General features: G+C 47.7%; 25 non-coding genes across 25 annotated transcripts; all 25 read right to left on the bottom strand.

Annotated features, from left to right (window-relative positions):
* Positions 1-327: 327 nt before the first annotated feature.
* LOC138490195 (small nucleolar RNA U3) lies at positions 328-545 on the bottom strand. The gene has a single exon (XR_011275248.1). It is a non-coding gene; the product is annotated as a small nucleolar RNA U3 (small nucleolar RNA).
* Positions 546-1,380: 835 nt separating this feature from the next.
* On the bottom strand, positions 1,381-1,598 carry LOC138490371 (small nucleolar RNA U3). Its single transcript, XR_011275406.1, has one exon. It is a non-coding gene; the product is annotated as a small nucleolar RNA U3 (small nucleolar RNA).
* An 824-nt stretch (positions 1,599-2,422) lies between these two features.
* Positions 2,423-2,640, bottom strand: LOC138490087 (small nucleolar RNA U3). The gene has a single exon (XR_011275151.1). It is a non-coding gene; the product is annotated as a small nucleolar RNA U3 (small nucleolar RNA).
* Positions 2,641-3,463: 823 nt separating this feature from the next.
* On the bottom strand, positions 3,464-3,681 carry LOC138490356 (small nucleolar RNA U3). Its single transcript, XR_011275393.1, has one exon. It is a non-coding gene; the product is annotated as a small nucleolar RNA U3 (small nucleolar RNA).
* Positions 3,682-4,516: 835 nt separating this feature from the next.
* On the bottom strand, positions 4,517-4,734 carry LOC138490683 (small nucleolar RNA U3). Its single transcript, XR_011275601.1, has one exon. It is a non-coding gene; the product is annotated as a small nucleolar RNA U3 (small nucleolar RNA).
* Positions 4,735-5,559: 825 nt separating this feature from the next.
* LOC138490194 (small nucleolar RNA U3) lies at positions 5,560-5,777 on the bottom strand. The gene has a single exon (XR_011275247.1). It is a non-coding gene; the product is annotated as a small nucleolar RNA U3 (small nucleolar RNA).
* Positions 5,778-6,612: 835 nt separating this feature from the next.
* LOC138490370 (small nucleolar RNA U3) lies at positions 6,613-6,830 on the bottom strand. The gene has a single exon (XR_011275405.1). It is a non-coding gene; the product is annotated as a small nucleolar RNA U3 (small nucleolar RNA).
* An 824-nt stretch (positions 6,831-7,654) lies between these two features.
* On the bottom strand, positions 7,655-7,872 carry LOC138490085 (small nucleolar RNA U3). The gene has a single exon (XR_011275150.1). It is a non-coding gene; the product is annotated as a small nucleolar RNA U3 (small nucleolar RNA).
* Positions 7,873-8,696: 824 nt separating this feature from the next.
* Positions 8,697-8,914, bottom strand: LOC138490083 (small nucleolar RNA U3). The gene has a single exon (XR_011275149.1). It is a non-coding gene; the product is annotated as a small nucleolar RNA U3 (small nucleolar RNA).
* Positions 8,915-9,737: 823 nt separating this feature from the next.
* LOC138490082 (small nucleolar RNA U3) lies at positions 9,738-9,955 on the bottom strand. Its single transcript, XR_011275148.1, has one exon. It is a non-coding gene; the product is annotated as a small nucleolar RNA U3 (small nucleolar RNA).
* Positions 9,956-10,779: 824 nt separating this feature from the next.
* LOC138490784 (small nucleolar RNA U3) lies at positions 10,780-10,997 on the bottom strand. Its single transcript, XR_011275685.1, has one exon. It is a non-coding gene; the product is annotated as a small nucleolar RNA U3 (small nucleolar RNA).
* An 824-nt stretch (positions 10,998-11,821) lies between these two features.
* LOC138490081 (small nucleolar RNA U3) lies at positions 11,822-12,039 on the bottom strand. Its single transcript, XR_011275147.1, has one exon. It is a non-coding gene; the product is annotated as a small nucleolar RNA U3 (small nucleolar RNA).
* Positions 12,040-12,874: 835 nt separating this feature from the next.
* LOC138490293 (small nucleolar RNA U3) lies at positions 12,875-13,092 on the bottom strand. Its single transcript, XR_011275336.1, has one exon. It is a non-coding gene; the product is annotated as a small nucleolar RNA U3 (small nucleolar RNA).
* Positions 13,093-13,927: 835 nt separating this feature from the next.
* LOC138490397 (small nucleolar RNA U3) lies at positions 13,928-14,145 on the bottom strand. The gene has a single exon (XR_011275429.1). It is a non-coding gene; the product is annotated as a small nucleolar RNA U3 (small nucleolar RNA).
* An 824-nt stretch (positions 14,146-14,969) lies between these two features.
* On the bottom strand, positions 14,970-15,187 carry LOC138490080 (small nucleolar RNA U3). Its single transcript, XR_011275146.1, has one exon. It is a non-coding gene; the product is annotated as a small nucleolar RNA U3 (small nucleolar RNA).
* Positions 15,188-16,010: 823 nt separating this feature from the next.
* On the bottom strand, positions 16,011-16,228 carry LOC138490398 (small nucleolar RNA U3). The gene has a single exon (XR_011275430.1). It is a non-coding gene; the product is annotated as a small nucleolar RNA U3 (small nucleolar RNA).
* Positions 16,229-17,052: 824 nt separating this feature from the next.
* Positions 17,053-17,270, bottom strand: LOC138490271 (small nucleolar RNA U3). The gene has a single exon (XR_011275316.1). It is a non-coding gene; the product is annotated as a small nucleolar RNA U3 (small nucleolar RNA).
* Positions 17,271-18,105: 835 nt separating this feature from the next.
* On the bottom strand, positions 18,106-18,322 carry LOC138490208 (small nucleolar RNA U3). Its single transcript, XR_011275259.1, has one exon. It is a non-coding gene; the product is annotated as a small nucleolar RNA U3 (small nucleolar RNA).
* An 824-nt stretch (positions 18,323-19,146) lies between these two features.
* Positions 19,147-19,364, bottom strand: LOC138490079 (small nucleolar RNA U3). The gene has a single exon (XR_011275145.1). It is a non-coding gene; the product is annotated as a small nucleolar RNA U3 (small nucleolar RNA).
* An 823-nt stretch (positions 19,365-20,187) lies between these two features.
* On the bottom strand, positions 20,188-20,405 carry LOC138490078 (small nucleolar RNA U3). The gene has a single exon (XR_011275144.1). It is a non-coding gene; the product is annotated as a small nucleolar RNA U3 (small nucleolar RNA).
* An 823-nt stretch (positions 20,406-21,228) lies between these two features.
* On the bottom strand, positions 21,229-21,446 carry LOC138490077 (small nucleolar RNA U3). Its single transcript, XR_011275143.1, has one exon. It is a non-coding gene; the product is annotated as a small nucleolar RNA U3 (small nucleolar RNA).
* Positions 21,447-22,270: 824 nt separating this feature from the next.
* LOC138490076 (small nucleolar RNA U3) lies at positions 22,271-22,488 on the bottom strand. The gene has a single exon (XR_011275142.1). It is a non-coding gene; the product is annotated as a small nucleolar RNA U3 (small nucleolar RNA).
* Positions 22,489-23,311: 823 nt separating this feature from the next.
* Positions 23,312-23,529, bottom strand: LOC138490217 (small nucleolar RNA U3). The gene has a single exon (XR_011275268.1). It is a non-coding gene; the product is annotated as a small nucleolar RNA U3 (small nucleolar RNA).
* Positions 23,530-24,353: 824 nt separating this feature from the next.
* On the bottom strand, positions 24,354-24,571 carry LOC138490074 (small nucleolar RNA U3). Its single transcript, XR_011275141.1, has one exon. It is a non-coding gene; the product is annotated as a small nucleolar RNA U3 (small nucleolar RNA).
* Positions 24,572-25,394: 823 nt separating this feature from the next.
* Positions 25,395-25,612, bottom strand: LOC138490216 (small nucleolar RNA U3). Its single transcript, XR_011275267.1, has one exon. It is a non-coding gene; the product is annotated as a small nucleolar RNA U3 (small nucleolar RNA).
* Between the last annotated feature and the right edge of the window lie 635 nt (positions 25,613-26,247).

Below are 26,247 nucleotides of genomic sequence, written 5' to 3'. Positions count from 1 at the left end.
AGATTCAAAGGCAGTACAGTGTTGTTTTCACAGAAGCACGAGGATTGCGCCAGATGGAAAACAGTGGCAAATCAGAATGGCTTAACCTTTGTGAAATGGAAGTAGGCCAGCATGCAACAGCCGGAACTTGTCGCTTGGGTCCACCCAGGGCAGCGCACAAAAGGGCCCACGGCCAATTGTGTTTACCGGGGCGACGCAAGGTGTTTGGTCCATGTGGAGATTTGCACAGCTAACAAATCAGAACCCACATAATCGACAGCACAGACACCAAGCAACCCTAAGAACAGGGGAGCTGTCTCTATTTTTCACCAGAATAATAAGCAGCTAACCACTCAGTTTGTGTTCCCTTCCTCCAACCCTCCTGAAAGGGAGAGAGGAACGGTCATCAATAGCAGACAGCAGCTGCATAAATGCAACACTGTCCACTTGCTTCACGCTCAGAAGAGAACACTTCAACTCTTCCTCGTGGTTAGCGAAGACCAGACACTTTCGAACACATTTCCTCAGTTAAGAACTATAGAAATGACCCCTGAAAGTATAGTCTTAATAGCACAAAGGGCAGCCCAGGCAGGTGGAAGAAGCTGCCACCCATCTCACTTAGGGTGGGAAAGCGTCTATCGTCCCAAAGGCAACAAAAAGCCCCCCCATTTCTGCATAGGAAAACCTTTCCCGCAACCCCATAGAAAACCTTTCCTTTCCATAGCGTTGGCAAAAGATGACAAAAATGCCTGTACTTTGTAAATTTACATATTGAAGACCAGCAGCCAATAAAATTCGTCAGTGTGGATGACAGAGACAAGGGGCTCCCATGGCCCAGCCAAGGCTGGCCTCAGTAAACAGAGTGGCCATATTACGATGGCAATGAGTGTTATTCAATATCTGGGAAGCTTTGCAGTGGAATTCGAGCAAGCATAAGTGGGAGGCAACGTGAACAATGGCGGTGTGACTTTTATGAGAACGTAATGCATGTGATGGAAGGGTATTGCGCGCATTGGCCAGACAAGCATTTGAGTCGGACCTGAAAAGTACCCAGCTGAATAGGCAGATTCAAATCCCCCAAAGGGGCAGTACAGTGTTGTTTTCACAGAAGCACGAGTATTGCGCCAGATGGAAAACAGTGGCAAATCAGAATGGCTTAACCTTTGTGAAATGGAAGTAGGCCAGCATGCAACAGCCGGAACTTGTCGCTTGGGTCCCCCAGGGCAGCGCACAAAAGGGCCCACGGCCAATTGTGTTTACCGGGGCGACGCAAGGTGTTTGGTCCATGTGGAGATTTGCACAGCTAACAAATCAGAACCCACATAATCGACAGCACAGACACCAAGCAACCCTAAGAACAGGGGAGCTGTCTCTATTTTTCACCAGAATAATAAGCAGCTAACCACTCAGTTTGTGTTCCCTTCCTCCAATCCTCCTGAAAGGGAGAGAGGAACGGTCATCAATAGCAGACAGCAGCTGCATAAATGCAACACTGTCCACTTGCTTCACGCTCAGAAGAGAACACTTCAACTCTTCCACGTGGTTAGCGAAGACCAGACACTTTCGAACACATTTCCTCAGTTAAGAACTATAGAAATGATCCCTGAAAGTATAGTCTTAATAGCACAAAGGGCAGCCCAGGCAGGTGGAAGAAGCTGCCACCCATCTCACTTAGGGTGGGAAAGCGTCTATCGTCCCAAAGGCAACAAAAAGCCCCTCCATTTCTGCATAGGAAAACCTTTCCCGCAACACCATAGAAAACATTTCCTATCCATAGCGTTGGCAAAAGATGACAAAAATGCCTGTACTTTGTAAATTTACATATTGAAGACCAGCAGCCAATAAAATTCGTCAGTGTGGATGACAGAGACAAGGGGCTCCCATGGCCCAGCCAAGGCTGGCCTCAGTAAACAGAGTGGCCATATTACGATGGCAATGAGTGTTATTCAATATCTGGGAAGCTTTGCAGTGGAATTCGAGCAAGCATAGGTGGGAGGCAACGTGAACAATGGCGGTGTGACTTTTATGAGAACGTAATGCATGTGATGGAAGGGTATTGTGCGCATTGGCCAGACAAGCATTTGAGTCGGACCTGAAAAGTACCCAGCTGAATAGGCAGATTCAAAGGCAGTACAGTGTTGTTTTCACAGAAGCACGAGGATTGCGCCAGATGAAAAACAGTGGCAAATCAGAATGGCTTAACCTTTGTGAAATGGAAGTAGGCCAGCATGCAACAGCCGGAACTTGTCGCTTGGGTCCCCCAGGGCAGCGCACAAAAGGGCCCACGGCCAATTGTGTTTACCGGGGCGACGCAAGGTGTTTGGTCCATGTGGAGATTTGCACAGCTAACAAATCAGAACCCACATAATCGACAGCACAGACACCAAGCAACCCTAAGAACAGGGGAGCTGTCTCTATTTTTCACCAGAATAATAAGCAGCTAACCACTCAGTTTGTGTTCCCTTCCTCCAACCCTCCTGAAAGGGAGAGAGGAACGGTCATCAATAGCAGACAGCAGCTGCATAAATGCAACACTGTCCACTTGCTTCACGCTCAGAAGAGAACACTTCAACTCTTCCTCGTGGTTAGCGAAGACCAGACACTTTCGAACACATTTCCTCAGTTAAGAACTATAGAAATGATCCCTGAAAGTATAGTCTTAATAGCACAAAGGGCAGCCCAGGCAGGTGGAAGAAGCTGCCACCCATCTCACTTAGGGTGGGAAAGCGTCTATCGTCCCAAAGGCAACAAAAAGCCCCCCCATTTCTGCATAGGAAAACCTTTCCCGCAACCCCATAGAAAACCTTTCCTTTCCATAGCGTTGGCAAAAGATGACAAAAATGCCTGTACTTTGTAAATTTACATATTGAAGACCAGCAGCCAATAAAATTCGTCAGTGTGGATGACAGAGACAAGGGGCTCCCATGGCCCAGCCAAGGCTGGCCTCAGTAAACAGAGTGGCCATATTACGATGGCAATGAGTGTTATTCAATATCTGGGAAGCTTTGCAGTGGAATTCGAGCAAGCATAGGTGGGAGGCAACGTGAACAATGGCGGTGTGACTTTTATGAGAACGTAATGCATGTGATGGAAGGGTATTGGGCGCATTGGCCAGACAAGCATTTGAGTCGGACCTGAAAAGTACCCAGCTGAATAGGCAGATTCAAAGGCAGTACAGTGTTGTTTTCACAGAAGCACGAGGATTGCGCCAGATGGAAAACAGTGGCAAATCAGAATGGCTTAACCTTTGTGAAATGGAAGTAGGCCAGCATGCAACAGCCGGAACTTGTCGCTTGGGTCCCCCAGGGCAGCGCACAAAAGGGCCCACGGCAATTGTGTTTACCGGGGCGACGCAAGGTGTTTGGTCCATGTGGAGATTTGCACAGCTAACAAATCAGAACCCACATAATCGACAGCACAGACACCAAGCAACCCTAAGAACAGGGGAGCTGTCTCTATTTTTCACCAGAATAATAAGCAGCTAACCACTCAGTTTGTGTTCCCTTCCTCCAACCCTCCTGAAAGGGAGAGAGGAACGGTCATCAATAGCAGACAGCAGCTGCATAAATGCAACACTGTCCACTTGCTTCACGCTCAGAAGAGAACACTTCAACTCTTCCTCGTGGTTAGCGAAGACCAGACACTTTCGAACACATTTCCTCAGTTAAGAACTATAGAAATAATCCCTGAAAGTATAGTCTTAATAGCACAAAGGGCAGCCCAGGCAGGTGGAAGAAGCTGCCACCCATCTCACTTAGGGTGGGAAAGCGTCTATCGTCCCAAAGGCAACAAAAAGCCCCTCCATTTCTGCATAGGAAAACCTTTCCCGCAACACCATAGAAAACATTTCCTATCCATAGCGTTGGCAAAAGATGACAAAAATGCCTGTACTTTGTAAATTTACATATTGAAGACCAGCAGCCAATAAAATTCGTCAGTGTGGATGACAGAGACAAGGGGCTCCCATGGCCCAGCCAAGGCTGGCCTCAGTAAACAGAGTGGCCATATTACGATGGCAATGAGTGTTATTCAATATCTGGGAAGCTTTGCAGTGGAATTCGAGCAAGCATAAGTGGGAGGCAACGTGAACAATGGCGGTGTGACTTTTATGAGAACGTAATGCATGTGATGGAAGGGTATTGCGCGCATTGGCCAGACAAGCATTTGAGTCGGACCTGAAAAGTACCCAGCTGAATAGGCAGATTCAAATCCCCCAAAGGGGCAGTACAGTGTTGTTTTCACAGAAGCACGAGGATTGCGCCAGATGGAAAACAGTGGCAAATCAGAATGGCTTAACCTTTGTGAAATGGAAGTAGGCCAGCATGCAACAGCCGGAACTTGTCGCTTGGGTCCCCCAGGGCAGCGCACAAAAGGGCCCACGGCCAATTGTGTTTACCGGGGCGACAGAAGGTGTTTGGTCCATGTGGAGATTTGCACAGCTAACAAATCAGAACCCACATAATCGACAGCACAGACACCAAGCAACCCTAAGAACAGGGGAGCTGTCTCTATTTTTCACCAGAATAATAAGCAGCTAACCACTCAGTTTGTGTTCCCTTCCTCCAACCCTCCTGAAAGGGAGAGAGGAACGGTCATCAATAGCAGACAGCAGCTGCATAAATGCAACACTGTCCACTTGCTTCACGCTCAGAAGAGAACACTTCAACTCTTCCTCGTGGTTAGCGAAGACCAGACACTTTCGAACAAATTTCCTCAGTTAAGAACTATAGAAATGATCCCTGAAAGTATAGTCTTAATAGCACAAAGGGCAGCCCAGGCAGGTGGAAGAAGCTGCCACCCATATCACTTAGGGTGGGAAAGCGTCTATCGTCCCAAAGGCAACAAAAAGCCCCTCCATTTCTGCATAGGAAAACCTTTCCCGCAACACCATAGAAAACATTTCCTATCCATAGCGTTGGCAAAAGATGACAAAAATGCCTGTACTTTGTAAATTTACATATTGAAGACCAGCAGCCAATAAAATTCGTCAGTGTGGATGACAGAGACAAGGGGCTCCCATGGCCCAGCCAAGGCTGGCCTCAGTAAACAGAGTGGCCATATTACGATGGCAATGAGTGTTATTCAATATCTGGGAAGCTTTGCAGTGGAATTCGAGCAAGCATAAGTGGGAGGCAACGTGAACAATGGCGGTGTGACTTTTATGAGAACGTAATGCATGTGATGGAAGGGTATTGGGCGCATTGGCCAGACAAGCATTTGAGTCGGACCTGAAAAGTACCCAGCTGAATAGGCAGATTCAAAGGCAGTACAGTGTTGTTTTCACAGAAGCACGAGGATTGCGCCAGATGGAAAACAGTGGCAAATCAGAATGGCTTAACCTTTGTGAAATGGAAGTAGGCCAGCATGCAACAGCCGGAACTTGTCGCTTGGGTCCACCCAGGGCAGCGCACAAAAGGGCCCACGGCCAATTGTGTTTACCGGGGCGACGCAAGGTGTTTGGTCCATGTGGAGATTTGCACAGCTAACAAATCAGAACCCACATAATCGACAGCACAGACACCAAGCAACCCTAAGAACAGGGGAGCTGTCTCTATTTTTCACCAGAATAATAAGCAGCTAACCACTCAGTTTGTGTTCCCTTCCTCCAACCCTCCTGAAAGGGAGAGAGGAACGGTCATCAATAGCAGACAGCAGCTGCATAAATGCAACACTGTCCACTTGCTTCACGCTCAGAAGAGAACACTTCAACTCTTCCTCGTGGTTAGCGAAGACCAGACACTTTCGAACACATTTCCTCAGTTAAGAACTATAGAAATGACCCCTGAAAGTATAGTCTTAATAGCACAAAGGGCAGCCCAGGCAGGTGGAAGAAGCTGCCACCCATCTCACTTAGGGTGGGAAAGCGTCTATCGTCCCAAAGGCAACAAAAAGCCCCCCCATTTCTGCATAGGAAAACCTTTCCCGCAACCCCATAGAAAACCTTTCCTTTCCATAGCGTTGGCAAAAGATGACAAAAATGCCTGTACTTTGTAAATTTACATATTGAAGACCAGCAGCCAATAAAATTCGTCAGTGTGGATGACAGAGACAAGGGGCTCCCATGGCCCAGCCAAGGCTGGCCTCAGTAAACAGAGTGGCCATATTACGATGGCAATGAGTGTTATTCAATATCTGGGAAGCTTTGCAGTGGAATTCGAGCAAGCATAAGTGGGAGGCAACGTGAACAATGGCGGTGTGACTTTTATGAGAACGTAATGCATGTGATGGAAGGGTATTGCGCGCATTGGCCAGACAAGCATTTGAGTCGGACCTGAAAAGTACCCAGCTGAATAGGCAGATTCAAATCCCCCAAAGGGGCAGTACAGTGTTGTTTTCACAGAAGCACGAGTATTGCGCCAGATGGAAAACAGTGGCAAATCAGAATGGCTTAACCTTTGTGAAATGGAAGTAGGCCAGCATGCAACAGCCGGAACTTGTCGCTTGGGTCCCCCAGGGCAGCGCACAAAAGGGCCCACGGCCAATTGTGTTTACCGGGGCGACGCAAGGTGTTTGGTCCATGTGGAGATTTGCACAGCTAACAAATCAGAACCCACATAATCGACAGCACAGACACCAAGCAACCCTAAGAACAGGGGAGCTGTCTCTATTTTTCACCAGAATAATAAGCAGCTAACCACTCAGTTTGTGTTCCCTTCCTCCAATCCTCCTGAAAGGGAGAGAGGAACGGTCATCAATAGCAGACAGCAGCTGCATAAATGCAACACTGTCCACTTGCTTCACGCTCAGAAGAGAACACTTCAACTCTTCCACGTGGTTAGCGAAGACCAGACACTTTCGAACACATTTCCTCAGTTAAGAACTATAGAAATGATCCCTGAAAGTATAGTCTTAATAGCACAAAGGGCAGCCCAGGCAGGTGGAAGAAGCTGCCACCCATCTCACTTAGGGTGGGAAAGCGTCTATCGTCCCAAAGGCAACAAAAAGCCCCTCCATTTCTGCATAGGAAAACCTTTCCCGCAACACCATAGAAAACATTTCCTATCCATAGCGTTGGCAAAAGATGACAAAAATGCCTGTACTTTGTAAATTTACATATTGAAGACCAGCAGCCAATAAAATTCGTCAGTGTGGATGACAGAGACAAGGGGCTCCCATGGCCCAGCCAAGGCTGGCCTCAGTAAACAGAGTGGCCATATTACGATGGCAATGAGTGTTATTCAATATCTGGGAAGCTTTGCAGTGGAATTCGAGCAAGCATAGGTGGGAGGCAACGTGAACAATGGCGGTGTGACTTTTATGAGAACGTAATGCATGTGATGGAAGGGTATTGTGCGCATTGGCCAGACAAGCATTTGAGTCGGACCTGAAAAGTACCCAGCTGAATAGGCAGATTCAAAGGCAGTACAGTGTTGTTTTCACAGAAGCACGAGGATTGCGCCAGATGAAAAACAGTGGCAAATCAGAATGGCTTAACCTTTGTGAAATGGAAGTAGGCCAGCATGCAACAGCCGGAACTTGTCGCTTGGGTCCCCCAGGGCAGCGCACAAAAGGGCCCACGGCCAATTGTGTTTACCGGGGCGACGCAAGGTGTTTGGTCCATGTGGAGATTTGCACAGCTAACAAATCAGAACCCACATAATCGACAGCACAGACACCAAGCAACCCTAAGAACAGGGGAGCTGTCTCTATTTTTCACCAGAATAATAAGCAGCTAACCACTCAGTTTGTGTTCCCTTCCTCCAACCCTCCTGAAAGGGAGAGAGGAACGGTCATCAATAGCAGACAGCAGCTGCATAAATGCAACACTGTCCACTTGCTTCACGCTCAGAAGAGAACACTTCAACTCTTCCTCGTGGTTAGCGAAGACCAGACACTTTCGAACACATTTCCTCAGTTAAGAACTATAGAAATGATCCCTGAAAGTATAGTCTTAATAGCACAAAGGGCAGCCCAGGCAGGTGGAAGAAGCTGCCACCCATCTCACTTAGGGTGGGAAAGCGTCTATCGTCCCAAAGGCAACAAAAAGCCCCTCCATTTCTGCATAGGAAAACCTTTCCCGCAACACCATAGAAAACATTTCCTATCCATAGCGTTGGCAAAAGATGACAAAAATGCCTGTACTTTGTAAATTTACATATTGAAGACCAGCAGCCAATAAAATTCGTCAGTGTGGATGACAGAGACAAGGGGCTCCCATGGCCCAGCCAAGGCTGGCCTCAGTAAACAGAGTGGCCATATTACGATGGCAATGAGTGTTATTCAATATCTGGGAAGCTTTGCAGTGGAATTCGAGCAAGCATAAGTGGGAGGCAACGTGAACAATGGCGGTGTGACTTTTATGAGAACGTAATGCATGTGATGGAAGGGTATTGCGCGCATTGGCCAGACAAGCATTTGAGTCGGACCTGAAAAGTACCCAGCTGAATAGGCAGATTCAAAGGCAGTACAGTGTTGTTTTCACAGAAGCACGAGGATTGCGCCAGATGAAAAACAGTGGCAAATCAGAATGGCTTAACCTTTGTGAAATGGAAGTAGGCCAGCATGCAACAGCCGGAACTTGTCGCTTGGGTCCCCCAGGGCAGCGCACAAAAGGGCCCACGGCCAATTGTGTTTACCGGGGCGACGCAAGGTGTTTGGTCCATGTGGAGATTTGCACAGCTAACAAATCAGAACCCACATAATCGACAGCACAGACACCAAGCAACCCTAAGAACAGGGGAGCTGTCTCTATTTTTCTCCAGAATAATAAGCAGCTAACCACTCAGTTTGTGTTCCCTTCCTCCAACCCTCCTGAAAGGGAGAGAGGAACGGTCATCAATAGCAGACAGCAGCTGCATAAATGCAACACTGTCCACTTGCTTCACGCTCAGAAGAGAACACTTCAACTCTTCCTCGTGGTTAGCGAAGACCAGACACTTTCGAACACATTTCCTCAGTTAAGAACTATAGAAATGATCCCTGAAAGTATAGTCTTAATAGCACAAAGGGCAGCCCAGGCAGGTGGAAGAAGCTGCCACCCATCTCACTTAGGGTGGGAAAGCGTCTATCGTCCCAAAGGCAACAAAAAGCCCCTCCATTTCTGCATAGGAAAACCTTTCCCGCAACACCATAGAAAACATTTCCTATCCATAGCGTTGGCAAAAGATGACAAAAATGCCTGTACTTTGTAAATTTACATATTGAAGACCAGCAGCCAATAAAATTCGTCAGTGTGGATGACAGAGACAAGGGGCTCCCATGGCCCAGCCAAGGCTGGCCTCAGTAAACAGAGTGGCCATATTACGATGGCAATGAGTGTTATTCAATATCTGGGAAGCTTTGCAGTGGAATTCGAGCAAGCATAAGTGGGAGGCAACGTGAACAATGGCGGTGTGACTTTTATGAGAACGTAATGCATGTGATGGAAGGGTATTGCGCGCATTGGCCAGACAAGCATTTGAGTCGGACCTGAAAAGTACCCAGCTGAATAGGCAGATTCAAAGGCAGTACAGTGTTGTTTTCACAGAAGCACGAGGATTGCGCCAGATGAAAAACAGTGGCAAATCAGAATGGCTTAACCTTTGTGAAATGGAAGTAGGCCAGCATGCAACAGCCGGAACTTGTCGCTTGGGTCCCCCAGGGCAGCGCACAAAAGGGCCCACGGCAATTGTGTTTACCGGGGCGACGCAAGGTGTTTGGTCCATGTGGAGATTTGCCCAGCTAACAAATCAGAACCCACATAATCGACAGCACAGACACCAAGCAACCCTAAGAACAGGGGAGCTGTCTCTATTTTTCACCAGAATAATAAGCAGCTAACCACTCAGTTTGTGTTCCCTTCCTCCAACCCTCCTGAAAGGGAGAGAGGAACGGTCATCAATAGCAGACAGCAGCTGCATAAATGCAACACTGTCCACTTGCTTCACGCTCAGAAGAGAACACTTCAACTCTTCCTCGTGGTTAGCGAAGACCAGACACTTTCGAACACATTTCCTCAGTTAAGAACTATAGAAATGATCCCTGAAAGTATAGTCTTAATAGCACAAAGGGCAGCCCAGGCAGGTGGAAGAAGCTGCCACCCATCTCACTTAGGGTGGGAAAGCGTATATCGTCCCAAAGGCAACAAAAAGCCCCTCCATTTCTGCATAGGAAAACCTTTCCCGCAACACCATAGAAAACATTTCCTATCCATAGCGTTGGCAAAAGATGACAAAAATGCCTGTACTTTGTAAATTTACATATTGAAGACCAGCAGCCAATAAAATTCGTCAGTGTGGATGACAGAGACAAGGGGCTCCCATGGCCCAGCCAAGGCTGGCCTCAGTAAACAGAGTGGCCATATTACGATGGCAATGAGTGTTATTCAATATCTGGGAAGCTTTGCAGTGGAATTCGAGCAAGCATAAGTGGGAGGCAACGTGAACAATGGCGGTGTGACTTTTATGAGAACGTAATGCATGTGATGGAAGGGTATTGCGCGCATTGGCCAGACAAGCATTTGAGTCGGACCTGAAAAGTACCCAGCTGAATAGGCAGATTCAAAGGCAGTACAGTGTTGTTTTCACAGAAGCACGAGGATTGCGCCAGATGAAAAACAGTGGCAAATCAGAATGGCTTAACCTTTGTGAAATGGAAGTAGGCCAGCATGCAACAGCCGGAACTTGTCGCTTGGGTCCCCCAGGGCAGCGCACAAAAGGGCCCACGGCCAATTGTGTTTACCGGGGCGACGCAAGGTGTTTGGTCCATGTGGAGATTTGCACAGCTAACAAATCAGAACCCACATAATCGACAGCACAGACACCAAGCAACCCTAAGAACAGGGGAGCTGTCTCTATTTTTCACCAGAATAATAAGCAGCTAACCACTCAGTTTGTGTTCCCTTCCTCCAACCCTCCTGAAAGGGAGAGAGGAACGGTCATCAATAGCAGACAGCAGCTGCATAAATGCAACACTGTCCACTTGCTTCACGCTCAGAAGAGAACACTTCAACTCTTCCTCGTGGTTAGCGAAGACCAGACACTTTCGAACACATTTCCTCAGTTAAGAACTATAGAAATGATCCCTGAAAGTATAGACTTAATAGCACAAAGGGCAGCCCAGGCAGGTGGAAGAAGCTGCCACCCATCTCACTTAGGGTGGGAAAGCGTCTATCGTCCCAAAGGCAACAAAAAGCCCCTCCATTTCTGCATAGGAAAACCTTTCCCGCAACACCATAGAAAACATTTCCTATCCATAGCGTTGGCAAAAGATGACAAAAATGCCTGTACTTTGTAAATTTACATATTGAAGACCAGCAGCCAATAAAATTCGTCAGTGTGGATGACAGAGACAAGGGGCTCCCATGGCCCAGCCAAGGCTGGCCTCAGTAAACAGAGTGGCCATATTACGATGGCAATGAGTGTTATTCAATATCTGGGAAGCTTTGCAGTGGAATTCGAGCAAGCATAAGTGGGAGGCAACGTGAACAATGGCGGTGTGACTTTTATGAGAACGTAATGCATGTGATGGAAGGGTATTGGGCGCATTGGCCAGACAAGCATTTGAGTCGGACCTGAAAAGTACCCAGCTGAATAGGCAGATTCAAAGGCAGTACAGTGTTGTTTTCACAGAAGCACGAGGATTGCGCCAGATGGAAAACAGTGGCAAATCAGAATGGCTTAACCTTTGTGAAATGGAAGTAGGCCAGCATGCAACAGCCGGAACTTGTCGCTTGGGTCCCCCAGGGCAGCGCACAAAAGGGCCCACGGCCAATTGTGTTTACCGGGGCGACGCAAGGTGTTTGGTCCATGTGGAGATTTGCACAGCTAACAAATCAGAACCCACATAATCGACAGCACAGACACCAAGCAACCCTAAGAACAGGGGAGCTGTCTCTATTTTTCACCAGAATAATAAGCAGCTAACCACTCAGTTTGTGTTCCCTTCCTCCAACCCTCCTGAAAGGGAGAGAGGAACGGTCATCAATAGCAGACAGCAGCTGCATAAATGCAACACTGTCCACTTGCTTCACGCTCAGAAGAGAACACTTCAACTCTTCCTCGTGGTTAGCGAAGACCAGACACTTTCGAACACATTTCCTCAGTTAAGAACTATAGAAATGATCCCTGAAAGTATAGTCTTAATAGCACAAAGGGCAGCCCAGGCAGGTGGAAGAAGCTGCCACCCATCTCACTTAGGGTGGGAAAGCGTCTATCGTCCCAAAGGCAACAAAAAGCCCCTCCATTTCTGCATAGGAAAACCTTTCCCGCAACACCATAGAAAACATTTCCTATCCATAGCGTTGGCAAAAGATGACAAAAATGCCTGTACTTTGTAAATTTACATATTGAAGACCAGCAGCCAATAAAATTCGTCAGTGTGGATGACAGAGACAAGGGGCTCCCATGGCCCAGCCAAGGCTGGCCTCAGTAAACAGAGTGGCCATATTACGATGGCAATGAGTGTTATTCAATATCTGGGAAGCTTTGCAGTGGAATTCGAGCAAGCATAAGTGGGAGGCAACGTGAACAATGGCGGTGTGACTTTTATGAGAACGTAATGCATGTGATGGAAGGGTATTGCGCGCATTGGCCAGACAAGCATTTGAGTCGGACCTGAAAAGTACCCAGCTGAATAGGCAGATTCAAATCCCCCAAAGGGGCAGTACAGTGTTGTTTTCACAGAAGCACGAGGATTGCGCCAGATGGAAAACAGTGGCAAATCAGAATGGCTTAACCTTTGTGAAATGGAAGTAGGCCAGCATGCAACAGCCGGAACTTGTCGCTTGGGTCCCCCAGGGCAGCGCACAAAAGGGCCCACGGCCAATTGTGTTTACCGGGGCGACGCAAGGTGTTTGGTCCATGTGGAGATTTGCACAGCTAACAAATCAGAACCCACATAATCGACAGCACAGACACCAAGCAACCCTAAGAACATGGGAGCTGTCTCTATTTTTCACCAGAATAATAAGCAGCTAACCACTCAGTTTGTGTTCCCTTCCTCCAACCCTCCTGAAAGGGAGAGAGGAACGGTCATCAATAGCAGACAGCAGCTGCATAAATGCAACACTGTCCTCTTGCTTCACGCTCAGAAGAGAACACTTCAACTCTTCCTCGTGGTTAGCGAAGACCAGACACTTTCGAACACATTTCCTCAGTTAAGAACTATAGAAATGACCCCTGAAAGTATAGTCTTAATAGCACAAAGGGCAGCCCAGGCAGGTGGAAGAAGCTGCCACCCATCTCACTTAGGGTGGGAAAGCGTCTATCGTCCCAAAGGCAACAAAAAGTCCCCCCATTTCTGCATAGGAAAACCTTTCCCGCAACCCCATAGAAAACCTTTCCTTTCCATAGCGTTGGCAAAAGATGACAAAAATGCCTGTACTTTGTAAATTTACATATTGAAGACCAGCAGCCAATAAAATTCGTCAGTGTGGATGACAGAGACAAGGGGCTCCCATGGCCCAGCCAAGGCTGGCCTCAGTAAACAGAGTGGCCATATTACGATGGCAATGAGTGTTATTCAATATCTGGGAAGCTTTGCAGTGGAATTCGAGCAAGCATAAGTGGGAGGCAACGTGAACAATGGCGGTGTGACTTTTATGAGAACGTAATGCATGTGATGGAAGGGTATTGCGCGCATTGGCCAGACAAGCATTTGAGTCGGACCTGAAAAGTACCCAGCTGAATAGGCAGATTCAAATCCCCCAAAGGGGCAGTACAGTGTTGTTTTCACAGAAGCACGAGGATTGCGCCAGATGGAAAACAGTGGCAAATCAGAATGGCTTAACCTTTGTGAAATGGAAGTAGGCCAGCATGCAACAGCCGGAACTTGTCGCTTGGGTCCCCCAGGGCAGCGCACAAAAGGGCCCACGGCCAATTGTGTTTACCGGGGCGACGCAAGGTGTTTGGTCCATGTGGAGATTTGCACAGCTAACAAATCAGAACCCACATAATCGACAGCACAGACACCAAGCAACCCTAAGAACAGGGGAGCTGTCTCTATTTTTCACCAGAATAATAAGCAGCTAACCACTCAGTTTGTGTTCCCTTCCTCCAACCCTCCTGAAAGGGAGAGAGGAACGGTCATCAATAGCAGACAGCAGCTGCATAAATGCAACACTGTCCACTTGCTTCACGCTCAGAAGAGAACACTTCAACTCTTCCTCGTGGTTAGCGAAGACCAGACACTTTCGAACACATTTCCTCAGTTAAGAACTATAGAAATGATCCCTGAAAGTATAGATTTAATAGCACAAAGGGCAGCCCAGGCAGGTGGAAGAAGCTGCCACCCATCTCACTTAGGGTGGGAAAGCGTCTATCGTCCCAAAGGCAACAAAAAGCCCCTCCATTTCTGCATAGGAAAACCTTTCCCGCAACACCATAGAAAACATTTCCTATCCATAGCGTTGGCAAAAGATGACAAAAATGCCTGTACTTTGTAAATTTACATATTGAAGACCAGCAGCCAATAAAATTCGTCAGTGTGGATGACAGAGACAAGGGGCTCCCATGGCCCAGCCAAGGCTGGCCTCAGTAAACAGAGTGGCCATATTACGATGGCAATGAGTGTTATTCAATATCTGGGAAGCTTTGCAGTGGAATTCGAGCAAGCATAAGTGGGAGGCAACGTGAACAATGGCGGTGTGACTTTTATGAGAACGTAATGCATGTGATGGAAGGGTATTGGGCGCATTGGCCAGACAAGCATTTGAGTCGGACCTGAAAAGTACCCAGCTGAATAGGCAGATTCAAAGGCAGTACAGTGTTGTTTTCACAGAAGCACGAGGATTGCGCCAGATGGAAAACAGTGGCAAATCAGAATGGCTTAACCTTTGTGAAATGGAAGTAGGCCAGCATGCAACAGCCGGAACTTGTCGCTTGGGTCCCCCAGGGCAGCGCACAAAAGGGCCCACGGCCAATTGTGTTTACCGGGGCGACGCAAGGTGTTTGGTCCATGTGGAGATTTGCACAGCTAACAAATCAGAACCCACATAATCGACAGCACAGACACCAAGCAACCCTAAGAACAGGGGAGCTGTCTCTATTTTTCACCAGAATAATAAGCAGCTAACCACTCAGTTTGTGTTCCCTTCCTCCAACCCTCCTGAAAGGGAGAGAGGAACGGTCATCAATAGCAGACAGCAGCTGCATAAATGCAACACTGTCCACTTGCTTCACGCTCAGAAGAGAACACTTCAACTCTTCCTCGTGGTTAGCGAAGACCAGACACTTTCGAACACATTTCCTCAGTTAAGAACTATAGAAATGATCCCTGAAAGTATAGTCTTAATAGCACAAAGGGCAGCCCAGGCAGGTGGAAGAAGCTGCCACCCATCTCACTTAGGGTGGGAAAGCGTCTATCGTCCCAAAGGCAACAAAAAGCCCCCCCATTTCTGCATAGGAAAACCTTTCCCGCAACCCCATAGAAAACCTTTCCTTTCCATAGCGTTGGCAAAAGATGACAAAAATGCCTGTACTTTGTAAATTTACATATTGAAGACCAGCAGCCAATAAAATTCGTCAGTGTGGGTGACAGAGACAAGGGGCTCCCATGGCCCAGCCAAGGCTGGCCTCAGTAAACAGAGTGGCCATATTACGATGGCAATGAGTGTTATTCAATATCTGGGAAGCTTTGCAGTGGAATTCGAGCAAGCATAGGTGGGAGGCAACGTGAACAATGGCGGTGTGACTTTTATGAGAACGTAATGCATGTGATGGAAGGGTATTGGGCGCATTGGCCAGACAAGCATTTGAGTCGGACCTGAAAAGTACCCAGCTGAATAGGCAGATTCAAAGGCAGTACAGTGTTGTTTTCACAGAAGCACGAGGATTGCGCCAGATGGAAAACAGTGGCAAATCAGAATGGCTTAACCTTTGTGAAATGGAAGTAGGCCAGCATGCAACAGCCGGAACTTGTCGCTTGGGTCCCCCAGGGCAGCGCACAAAAGGGCCCACGGCAATTGTGTTTACCGGGGCGACGCAAGGTGTTTGGTCCATGTGGAGATTTGCACAGCTAACAAATCAGAACCCACATAATCGACAGCACAGACACCAAGCAACCCTAAGAACAGGGGAGCTGTCTCTATTTTTCACCAGAATAATAAGCAGCTAACCACTCAGTTTGTGTTCCCTTCCTCCAACCCTCCTGAAAGGGAGAGAGGAACGGTCATCAATAGCAGACAGCAGCTGCATAAATGCAACACTGTCCACTTGCTTCACGCTCAGAAGAGAACACTTCAACTCTTCCTCGTGGTTAGCGAAGACCAGACACTTTCGAACGCATTTCCTCAGTTAAGACCTATAGAAATGATCCCTGAAAGTATAGTCTTAATAGCACAAAGGGCAGCCCAGGCAGGTGGAAGAAGCTGCCACCCATCTCACTTAGGGTGGGAAAGCGTCTATCGTCCCAAAGGCAACAAAAAGCCCCTCCATTTCTGCATAGGAAAACCTTTCCCGCAACACCATAGAAAACATTTCCTATCCATAGCGTTGGCAAAAGATGACAAAAATGCCTGTACTTTGTAAATTTACATATTGAAGACCAGCAGCCAATAAAATTCGTCAGTGTGGATGACAGAGACAAGGGGCTCCCATGGCCCAGCCAAGGCTGGCCTCAGTAAACAGAGTGGCCATATTACGATGGCAATGAGTGTTATTCAATATCTGGGAAGCTTTGCAGTGGAATTCGAGCAAGCATAAGTGGGAGGCAACGTGAACAATGGCGGTGTGACTTTTATGAGAACGTAATGCATGTGATGGAAGGGTATTGCGCGCATTGGCCAGACAAGCATTTGAGTCGGACCTGAAAAGTACCCAGCTGAATAGGCAGTTTCAAAGGCAGTACAGTGTTGTTTTCACAGAAGCACGAGGATTGCGCCAGATGAAAAACAGTGGCAAATCAGAATGGCTTAACCTTTGTGAAATGGAAGTAGGCCAGCATGCAACAGCCGGAACTTGTCGCTTGGGTCCCCCAGGGCAGCGCACAAAAGGGCCCACGGCCAATTGTGTTTACCGGGGCGACGCAAGGTGTTTGGTCCATGTGGAGATTTGCACAGCTAACAAATCAGAACCCACATAATCGACAGCACAGACACCAAGCAACCCTAAGAACAGGGGAGCTGTCTCTATTTTTCACCAGAATAATAAGCAGCTAACCACTCAGTTTGTGTTCCCTTCCTCCAACCCTCCTGAAAGGGAGAGAGGAACGGTCATCAATAGCAGACAGCAGCTGCATAAATGCAACACTGTCCACTTGCTTCACGCTCAGAAGAGAACACTTCAACTCTTCCTCGTGGTTAGCCAAGACCAGACACTTTCGAACACATTTCCTCAGTTAAGAACTATAGAAATGACCCCTGAAAGTATAGTCTTAATAGCACAAAGGGCAGCCCAGGCAGGTGGAAGAAGCTGCCACCCATCTCACTTAGGGTGGGAAAGCGTCTATCGTCCCAAAGGCAACAAAAAGCCCCCCCATTTCTGCATAGGAAAACCTTTCCCGCAACCCCATAGAAAACCTTTCCTTTCCATAGCGTTGGCAAAAGATGACAAAAATGCCTGTACTTTGTAAATTTACATATTGAAGACCAGCAGCCAATAAAATTCGTCAGTGTGGATGACAGAGACAAGGGGCTCCCATGGCCCAGCCAAGGCTGGCCTCAGTAAACAGAGTGGCCATATTACGATGGCAATGAGTGTTATTCAATATCTGGGAAGCTTTGCAGTGGAATTCGAGCAAGCATAAGTGGGAGGCAACGTGAACAATGGCGGTGTGACTTTTATGAGAACGTAATGCATGTGATGGAAGGGTATTGCGCGCATTGGCCAGACAAGCATTTGAGTCGGACCTGAAAAGTACCCAGCTGAATAGGCAGATTCAAATCCCCCAAAGGGGCAGTACAGTGTTGTTTTCACAGAAGCACGAGGATTGCGCCAGATGGAAAACAGTGGCAAATCAGAATGGCTTAACCTTTGTGAAATGGAAGTAGGCCAGCATGCAACAGCCGGAACTTGTCGCTTGGGTCCCCCAGGGCAGCGCACAAAAGGGCCCACGGCCAATTGTGTTTACCGGGGCGACGCAAGGTGTTTGGTCCATGTGGAGATTTGCACAGCTAACAAATCAGAACCCACATAATCGACAGCACAGACACCAAGCAACCCTAAGAACAGGGGAGCTGTCTCTATTTTTCACCAGAATAATAAGCAGCTAACCACTCAGTTTGTGTTCCCTTCCTCCAACCCTCCTGAAAGGGAGAGAGGAACGGTCATCAATAGCAGACAGCAGCTGCATAAATGCAACACTGTCCACTTGCTTCACGCTCAGAAGAGAACACTTCAACTCTTCCTCGTGGTTAGGAAGACCAGACACTTTCGAACACATTTCCTCAGTTAAGAACTATAGAAATGATCCCTGAAAGTATAGACTTAATAGCACAAAGGGCAGCCCAGGCAGGTGGAAGAAGCTGCCACCCATCTCACTTAGGGTGGGAAAGCGTATATCGTCCCAAAGGCAACAAAAAGCCCCTCCATTTCTGCATAGGAAAACCTTTCCCGCAACACCATAGAAAACATTTCCTATCCATAGCGTTGGCAAAAGATGACAAAAATGCCTGTACTTTGTAAATTTACATATTGAAGACCAGCAGCCAATAAAATTCGTCAGTGTGGATGACAGAGACAAGGGGCTCCCATGGCCCAGCCAAGGCTGGCCTCAGTAAACAGAGTGGCCATATTACGATGGCAATGAGTGTTATTCAATATCTGGGAAGCTTTGCAGTGGAATTCGAGCAAGCATAAGTGGGAGGCAACGTGAACAATGGCGGTGTGACTTTTATGAGAACGTAATGCATGTGATGGAAGGGTATTGGGCGCATTGGCCAGACAAGCATTTGAGTCGGACCTGAAAAGTACCCAGCTGAATAGGCAGATTCAAAGGCAGTACAGTGTTGTTTTCACAGAAGCACGAGGATTGCGCCAGATGGAAAACAGTGGCAAATCAGAATGGCTTAACCTTTGTGAAATGGAAGTAGGCCAGCATGCAACAGCCGGAACTTGTCGCTTGGGTCCCCCAGGGCAGCGCACAAAAGGGCCCACGGCCAATTGTGTTTACCGGGGCGACGCAAGGTGTTTGGTCCATGTGGAGATTTGCACAGCTAACAAATCAGAACCCACATAATCGACAGCACAGACACCAAGCAACCCTAAGAACAGGGGAGCTGTCTCTATTTTTCACCAGAATAATAAGCAGCTAACCACTCAGTTTGTGTTCCCTTCCTCCAACCCTCCTGAAAGGGAGAGAGGAACGGTCATCAATAGCAGACAGCAGCTGCATAAATGCAACACTGTCCACTTGCTTCACGCTCAGAAGAGAACACTTCAACTCTTCCTCGTGGTTAGCGAAGACCAGACACTTTCGAACACATTTCCTCAGTTAAGAACTATAGAAATGATCCCTGAAAGTATAGTCTTAATAGCACAAAGGGCAGCCCAGGCAGGTGGAAGAAGCTGCCACCCATCTCACTTAGGGTGGGAAAGCGTCTATCGTCCCAAAGGCAACAAAAAGCCCCTCCATTTCTGCATAGGAAAACCTTTCCCGCAACACCATAGAAAACATTTCCTATCCATAGCGTTGGCAAAAGATGACAAAAATGCCTGTACTTTGTAAATTTACATATTGAAGACCAGCAGCCAATAAAATTCGTCAGTGTGGATGACAGAGACAAGGGGCTCCCATGGCCCAGCCAAGGCTGGCCTCAGTAAACAGAGTGGCCATATTACGATGGCAATGAGTGTTATTCAATATCTGGGAAGCTTTGCAGTGGAATTCGAGCAAGCATAAGTGGGAGGCAACGTGAACAATGGCGGTGTGACTTTTATGAGAACGTAATGCATGTGATGGAAGGGTATTGCGCGCATTGGCCAGACAAGCATTTGAGTCGGACCTGAAAAGTACCCAGCTGAATAGGCAGATTCAAAGGCAGTACAGTGTTGTTTTCACAGAAGCACGAGGATTGCGCCAGATGAAAAACAGTGGCAAATCAGAATGGCTTAACCTTTGTGAAATGGAAGTAGGCCAGCATGCAACAGCCGGAACTTGTCGCTTGGGTCCGCCAGGGCAGCGCACAAAAGGGCCCACGGCAATTGTGTTTACCGGGGCGACGCAAGGTGTTTGGTCCATGTGGAGATTTGCCCAGCTAACAAATCAGAACCCACATAATCGACAGCACAGACACCAAGCAACCCTAAGAACAGGGGAGCTGTCTCTATTTTTCACCAGAATAATAAGCAGCTAACCACTCAGTTTGTGTTCCCTTCCTCCAACCCTCCTGAAAGGGAGAGAGGAACGGTCATCAATAGCAGACAGCAGCTGCATAAATGCAACACTGTCCACTTGCTTCACGCTCAGAAGAGAACACTTCAACTCTTCCTCGTGGTTAGCGAAGACCAGACACTTTCGAACACATTTCCTCAGTTAAGAACTATAGAAATGATCCCTGAAAGTATAGTCTTAATAGCACAAAGGGCAGCCCAGGCAGGTGGAAGAAGCTGCCACCCATCTCACTTAGGGTGTGAAAGCGTCTATCGTCCCAAAGGCAACAAAAAGCCCCTCCATTTCTGCATAGGAAAACCTTTCCCGCAACACCATAGAAAACATTTCCTATCCATAGCGTTGGCAAAAGATGACAAAAATGCCTGTACTTTGTAAATTTACATATTGAAGACCAGCAGCCAATAAAATTCGTCAGTGTGGATGACAGAGACAAGGGGCTCCCATGGCCCAGCCAAGGCTGGCCTCAGTAAACAGAGTGGCCATATTACGATGGCAATGAGTGTTATTCAATATCTGGGAAGCTTTGCAGTGGAATTCGAGCAAGCATAAGTGGGAGGCAACGTGAACAATGGCGGTGTGACTTTTATGAGAACGTAATGCATGTGATGGAAGGGTATTGCGCGCATTGGCCAGACAAGCATTTGAGTCGGACCTGAAAAGTACCCAGCTGAATAGGCAGATTCAAAGGCAGTACAGTGTTGTTTTCACAGAAGCACGAGGATTGCGCCAGATGAAAAACAGTGGCAAATCAGAATGGCTTAACCTTTGTGAAATGGAAGTAGGCCAGCATGCAACAGCCGGAACTTGTCGCTTGGGTCCCCCAGGGCAGCGCACAAAAGGGCCCACGGCAATTGTGTTTACCGGGGCGACGCAAGGTGTTTGGTCCATGTGGAGATTTGCACAGCTAACAAATCAGAACCCACATAATCGACAGCACAGACACCAAGCAACCCTAAGAACAGGGGAGCTGTCTCTATTTTTCACCAGAATAATAAGCAGCTAACCACTCAGTTTGTGTTCCCTTCCTCCAACCCTCCTGAAAGGGAGAGAGGAACGGTCATCAATAGCAGACAGCAGCTGCATAAATGCAACACTGTCCACTTGCTTCACGCTCAGAAGAGAACACTTCAACTCTTCCTCGTGGTTAGCGAAGACCAGACACTTTCGAACACATTTCCTCAGTTAAGAACTATAGAAATGATCCCTGAAAGTATAGTCTTAATAGCACAAAGGGCAGCCCAGGCAGGTGGAAGAAGCTGCCACCCATCTCACTTAGGGTGGGAAAGCGTCTATCGTCCCAAATGCAACAAAAAGCCCCTCCATTTCTGCATAGGAAAACCTTTCCCGCAACACCATAGAAAACATTTCCTATCCATAGCGTTGGCAAAAGATGACAAAAATGCCTGTACTTTGTAAATTTACATATTGAAGACCAGCAGCCAATAAAATTCGTCAGTGTGGATGACAGAGACAAGGGGCTCCCATGGCCCAGCCAAGGCTGGCCTCAGTAAACAGAGTGGCCATATTACGATGGCAATGAGTGTTATTCAATATCTGGGAAGCTTTGCAGTGGAATTCGAGCAAGCATAAGTGGGAGGCAACGTGAACAATGGCGGTGTGACTTTTATGAGAACGTAATGCATGTGATGGAAGGGTATTGGGCGCATTGGCCAGACAAGCATTTGAGTCGGACCTGAAAAGTACCCAGCTGAATAGGCAGATTCAAAGGCAGTACAGTGTTGTTTTCACAGAAGCACGAGGATTGCGCCAGATGGAAAACAGTGGCAAATCAGAATGGCTTAACCTTTGTGAAATGGAAGTAGGCCAGCATGCAACAGCCGGAACTTGTCGCTTGGGTCCCCCAGGGCAGCGCACAAAAGGGCCCACGGCCAATTGTGTTTACCGGGGCGACGCAAGGTGTTTGGTCCATGTGGAGATTTGCACAGCTAACAAATCAGAACCCACATAATCGACAGCACAGACACCAAGCAACCCTAAGAACAGGGGAGCTGTCTCTATTTTTCACCAGAATAATAAGCAGCTAACCACTCAGTTTGTGTTCCCTTCCTCCAACCCTCCTGAAAGGGAGAGAGGAACGGTCATCAATAGCAGACAGCAGCTGCATAAATGCAACACTGTCCACTTGCTTCACGCTCAGAAGAGAACACTTCAACTCTTCCTCGTGGTTAGCGAAGACCAGACACTTTCGAACACATTTCCTCAGTTAAGAACTATAGAAATGATCCCTGAAAGTATAGTCTTAATAGCACAAAGGGCAGCCCAGGCAGGTGGAAGAAGCTGCCACCCATCTCACTTAGGGTGGGAAAGCGTCTATCGTCCCAAAGGCAACAAAAAGCCCCCCCATTTCTGCATAGGAAAACCTTTCCCGCAACCCCATAGAAAACCTTTCCTTTCCATAGCGTTGGCAAAAGATGACAAAAATGCCTGTACTTTGTAAATTTACATATTGAAGACCAGCAGCCAATAAAATTCGTCAGTGTGGGTGACAGAGACAAGGGGCTCCCATGGCCCAGCCAAGGCTGGCCTCAGTAAACAGAGTGGCCATATTACGATGGCAATGAGTGTTATTCAATATCTGGGAAGCTTTGCAGTGGAATTCGAGCAAGCATAGGTGGGAGGCAACGTGAACAATGGCGGTGTGACTTTTATGAGAACGTAATGCATGTGATGGAAGGGTATTGGGCGCATTGGCCAGACAAGCATTTGAGTCGGACCTGAAAAGTACCCAGCTGAATAGGCAGATTCAAAGGCAGTACAGTGTTGTTTTCACAGAAGCACGAGGATTGCGCCAGATGGAAAACAGTGGCAAATCAGAATGGCTTAACCTTTGTGAAATGGAAGTAGGCCAGCATGCAACAGCCGGAACTTGTCGCTTGGGTCCCCCAGGGCAGCGCACAAAAGGGCCCACGGCAATTGTGTTTACCGGGGCGACGCAAGGTGTTTGGTCCATGTGGAGATTTGCACAGCTAACAAATCAGAACCCACATAATCGACAGCACAGACACCAAGCAACCCTAAGAACAGGGGAGCTGTCTCTATTTTTCACCAGAATAATAAGCAGCTAACCACTCAGTTTGTGTTCCCTTCCTCCAACCCTCCTGAAAGGGAGAGAGGAACGGTCATCAATAGCAGACAGCAGCTGCATAAATGCAACACTGTCCACTTGCTTCACGCTCAGAAGAGAACACTTCAACTCTTCCTCGTGGTTAGCGAAGACCAGACACTTTCGAACGCATTTCCTCAGTTAAGAACTATAGAAATGATCCCTGAAAGTATAGTCTTAATAGCACAAAGGGCAGCCCAGGCAGGTGGAAGAAGCTGCCACCCATCTCACTTAGGGTGGGAAAGCGTCTATCGTCCCAAAGGCAACAAAAAGCCCCTCCATTTCTGCATAGGAAAACCTTTCCCGCAACACCATAGAAAACATTTCCTATCCATAGCGTTGGCAAAAGATGACAAAAATGCCTGTACTTTGTAAATTTACATATTGAAGACCAGCAGCCAATAAAATTCGTCAGTGTGGATGACAGAGACAAGGGGCTCCCATGGCCCAGCCAAGGCTGGCCTCAGTAAACAGAGTGGCCATATTACGATGGCAATGAGTGTTATTCAATATCTGGGAAGCTTTGCAGTGGAATTCGAGCAAGCATAAGTGGGAGGCAACGTGAACAATGGCGGTGTGACTTTTATGAGAACGTAATGCATGTGATGGAAGGGTATTGCGCGCATTGGCCAGACAAGCATTTGAGTCGGACCTGAAAAGTACCCAGCTGAATAGGCAGTTTCAAAGGCAGTACAGTGTTGTTTTCACAGAAGCACGAGGATTGCGCCAGATGAAAAACAGTGGCAAATCAGAATGGCTTAACCTTTGTGAAATGGAAGTAGGCCAGCATGCAACAGCCGGAACTTGTCGCTTGGGTCCCCCAGGGCAGCGCACAAAAGGGCCCACGGCCAATTGTGTTTACCGGGGCGACGCAAGGTGTTTGGTCCATGTGGAGATTTGCACAGCTAACAAATCAGAACCCACATAATCGACAGCACAGACACCAAGCAACCCTAAGAACAGGGGAGCTGTCTCTATTTTTCACCAGAATAATAAGCAGCTAACCACTCAGTTTGTGTTCCCTTCCTCCAACCCTCCTGAAAGGGAGAGAGGAACGGTCATCAATAGCAGACAGCAGCTGCATAAATGCAACACTGTCCACTTGCTTCACGCTCAGAAGAGAACACTTCAACTCTTCCTCGTGGTTAGCGAAGACCAGACACTTTCGAACACATTTCCTCAGTTAAGAACTATAGAAATGATCCCTGAAAGTATAGTCTTAATAGCACAAAGGGCAGCCCAGGCAGGTGGAAGAAGCTGCCACCCATCTCACTTAGGGTGGGAAAGCGTCTATCGTCCCAAAGGCAACAAAAAGCCCCCCCATTTCTGCATAGGAAAACCTTTCCCGCAACCCCATAGAAAACCTTTCCTTTCCATAGCGTTGGCAAAAGATGACAAAAATGCCTGTACTTTGTAAATTTACATATTGAAGACCAGCAGCCAATAAAATTCGTCAGTGTGGGTGACAGAGACAAGGGGCTCCCATGGCCCAGCCAAGGCTGGCCTCAGTAAACAGAGTGGCCATATTACGATGGCAATGAGTGTTATTCAATATCTGGGAAGCTTTGCAGTGGAATTCGAGCAAGCATAGGTGGGAGGCAACGTGAACAATGGCGGTGTGACTTTTATGAGAACGTAATGCATGTGATGGAAGGGTATTGGGCGCATTGGCCAGACAAGCATTTGAGTCGGACCTGAAAAGTACCCAGCTGAATAGGCAGATTCAAAGGCAGTACAGTGTTGTTTTCACAGAAGCACGAGGATTGCGCCAGATGGAAAACAGTGGCAAATCAGAATGGCTTAACCTTTGTGAAATGGAAGTAGGCCAGCATGCAACAGCCGGAACTTGTCGCTTGGGTCCCCCAGGGCAGCGCACAAAAGGGCCCACGGCAATTGTGTTTACCGGGGCGACGCAAGGTGTTTGGTCCATGTGGAGATTTGCACAGCTAACAAATCAGAACCCACATAATCGACAGCACAGACACCAAGCAACCCTAAGAACAGGGGAGCTGTCTCTATTTTTCACCAGAATAATAAGCAGCTAACCACTCAGTTTGTGTTCCCTTCCTCCAACCCTCCTGAAAGGGAGAGAGGAACGGTCATCAATAGCAGACAGCAGCTGCATAAATGCAACACTGTCCACTTGCTTCACGCTCAGAAGAGAACACTTCAACTCTTCCTCGTGGTTAGCGAAGACCAGACACTTTCGAACGCATTTCCTCAGTTAAGAACTATAGAAATGATCCCTGAAAGTATAGTCTTAATAGCACAAAGGGCAGCCCAGGCAGGTGGAAGAAGCTGCCACCCATCTCACTTAGGGTGGGAAAGCGTCTATCGTCCCAAAGGCAACAAAAAGCCCCTCCATTTCTGCATAGGAAAACCTTTCCCGCAACACCATAGAAAACATTTCCTATCCATAGCGTTGGCAAAAGATGACAAAAATGCCTGTACTTTGTAAATTTACATATTGAAGACCAGCAGCCAATAAAATTCGTCAGTGTGGATGACAGAGACAAGGGGCTCCCATGGCCCAGCCAAGGCTGGCCTCAGTAAACAGAGTGGCCATATTACGATGGCAATGAGTGTTATTCAATATCTGGGAAGCTTTGCAGTGGAATTCGAGCAAGCATAAGTGGGAGGCAACGTGAACAATGGCGGTGTGACTTTTATGAGAACGTAATGCATGTGATGGAAGGGTATTGCGCGCATTGGCCAGACAAGCATTTGAGTCGGACCTGAAAAGTACCCAGCTGAATAGGCAGTTTCAAAGGCAGTACAGTGTTGTTTTCACAGAAGCACGAGGATTGCGCCAGATGAAAAACAGTGGCAAATCAGAATGGCTTAACCTTTGTGAAATGGAAGTAGGCCAGCATGCAACAGCCGGAACTTGTCGCTTG

This window comes from Ambystoma mexicanum, chromosome 9 (assembly GCF_040938575.1).
Source record: "Ambystoma mexicanum isolate Mex_15411 chromosome 9, UKY_AmexF1_1, whole genome shotgun sequence".
Classification (NCBI taxonomy): domain Eukaryota; kingdom Metazoa; phylum Chordata; class Amphibia; order Caudata; family Ambystomatidae; genus Ambystoma; species Ambystoma mexicanum.
Note: the sequence above shows the minus strand (reverse complement) of the source record. Positions and strands in the feature narration are given on the sequence as shown.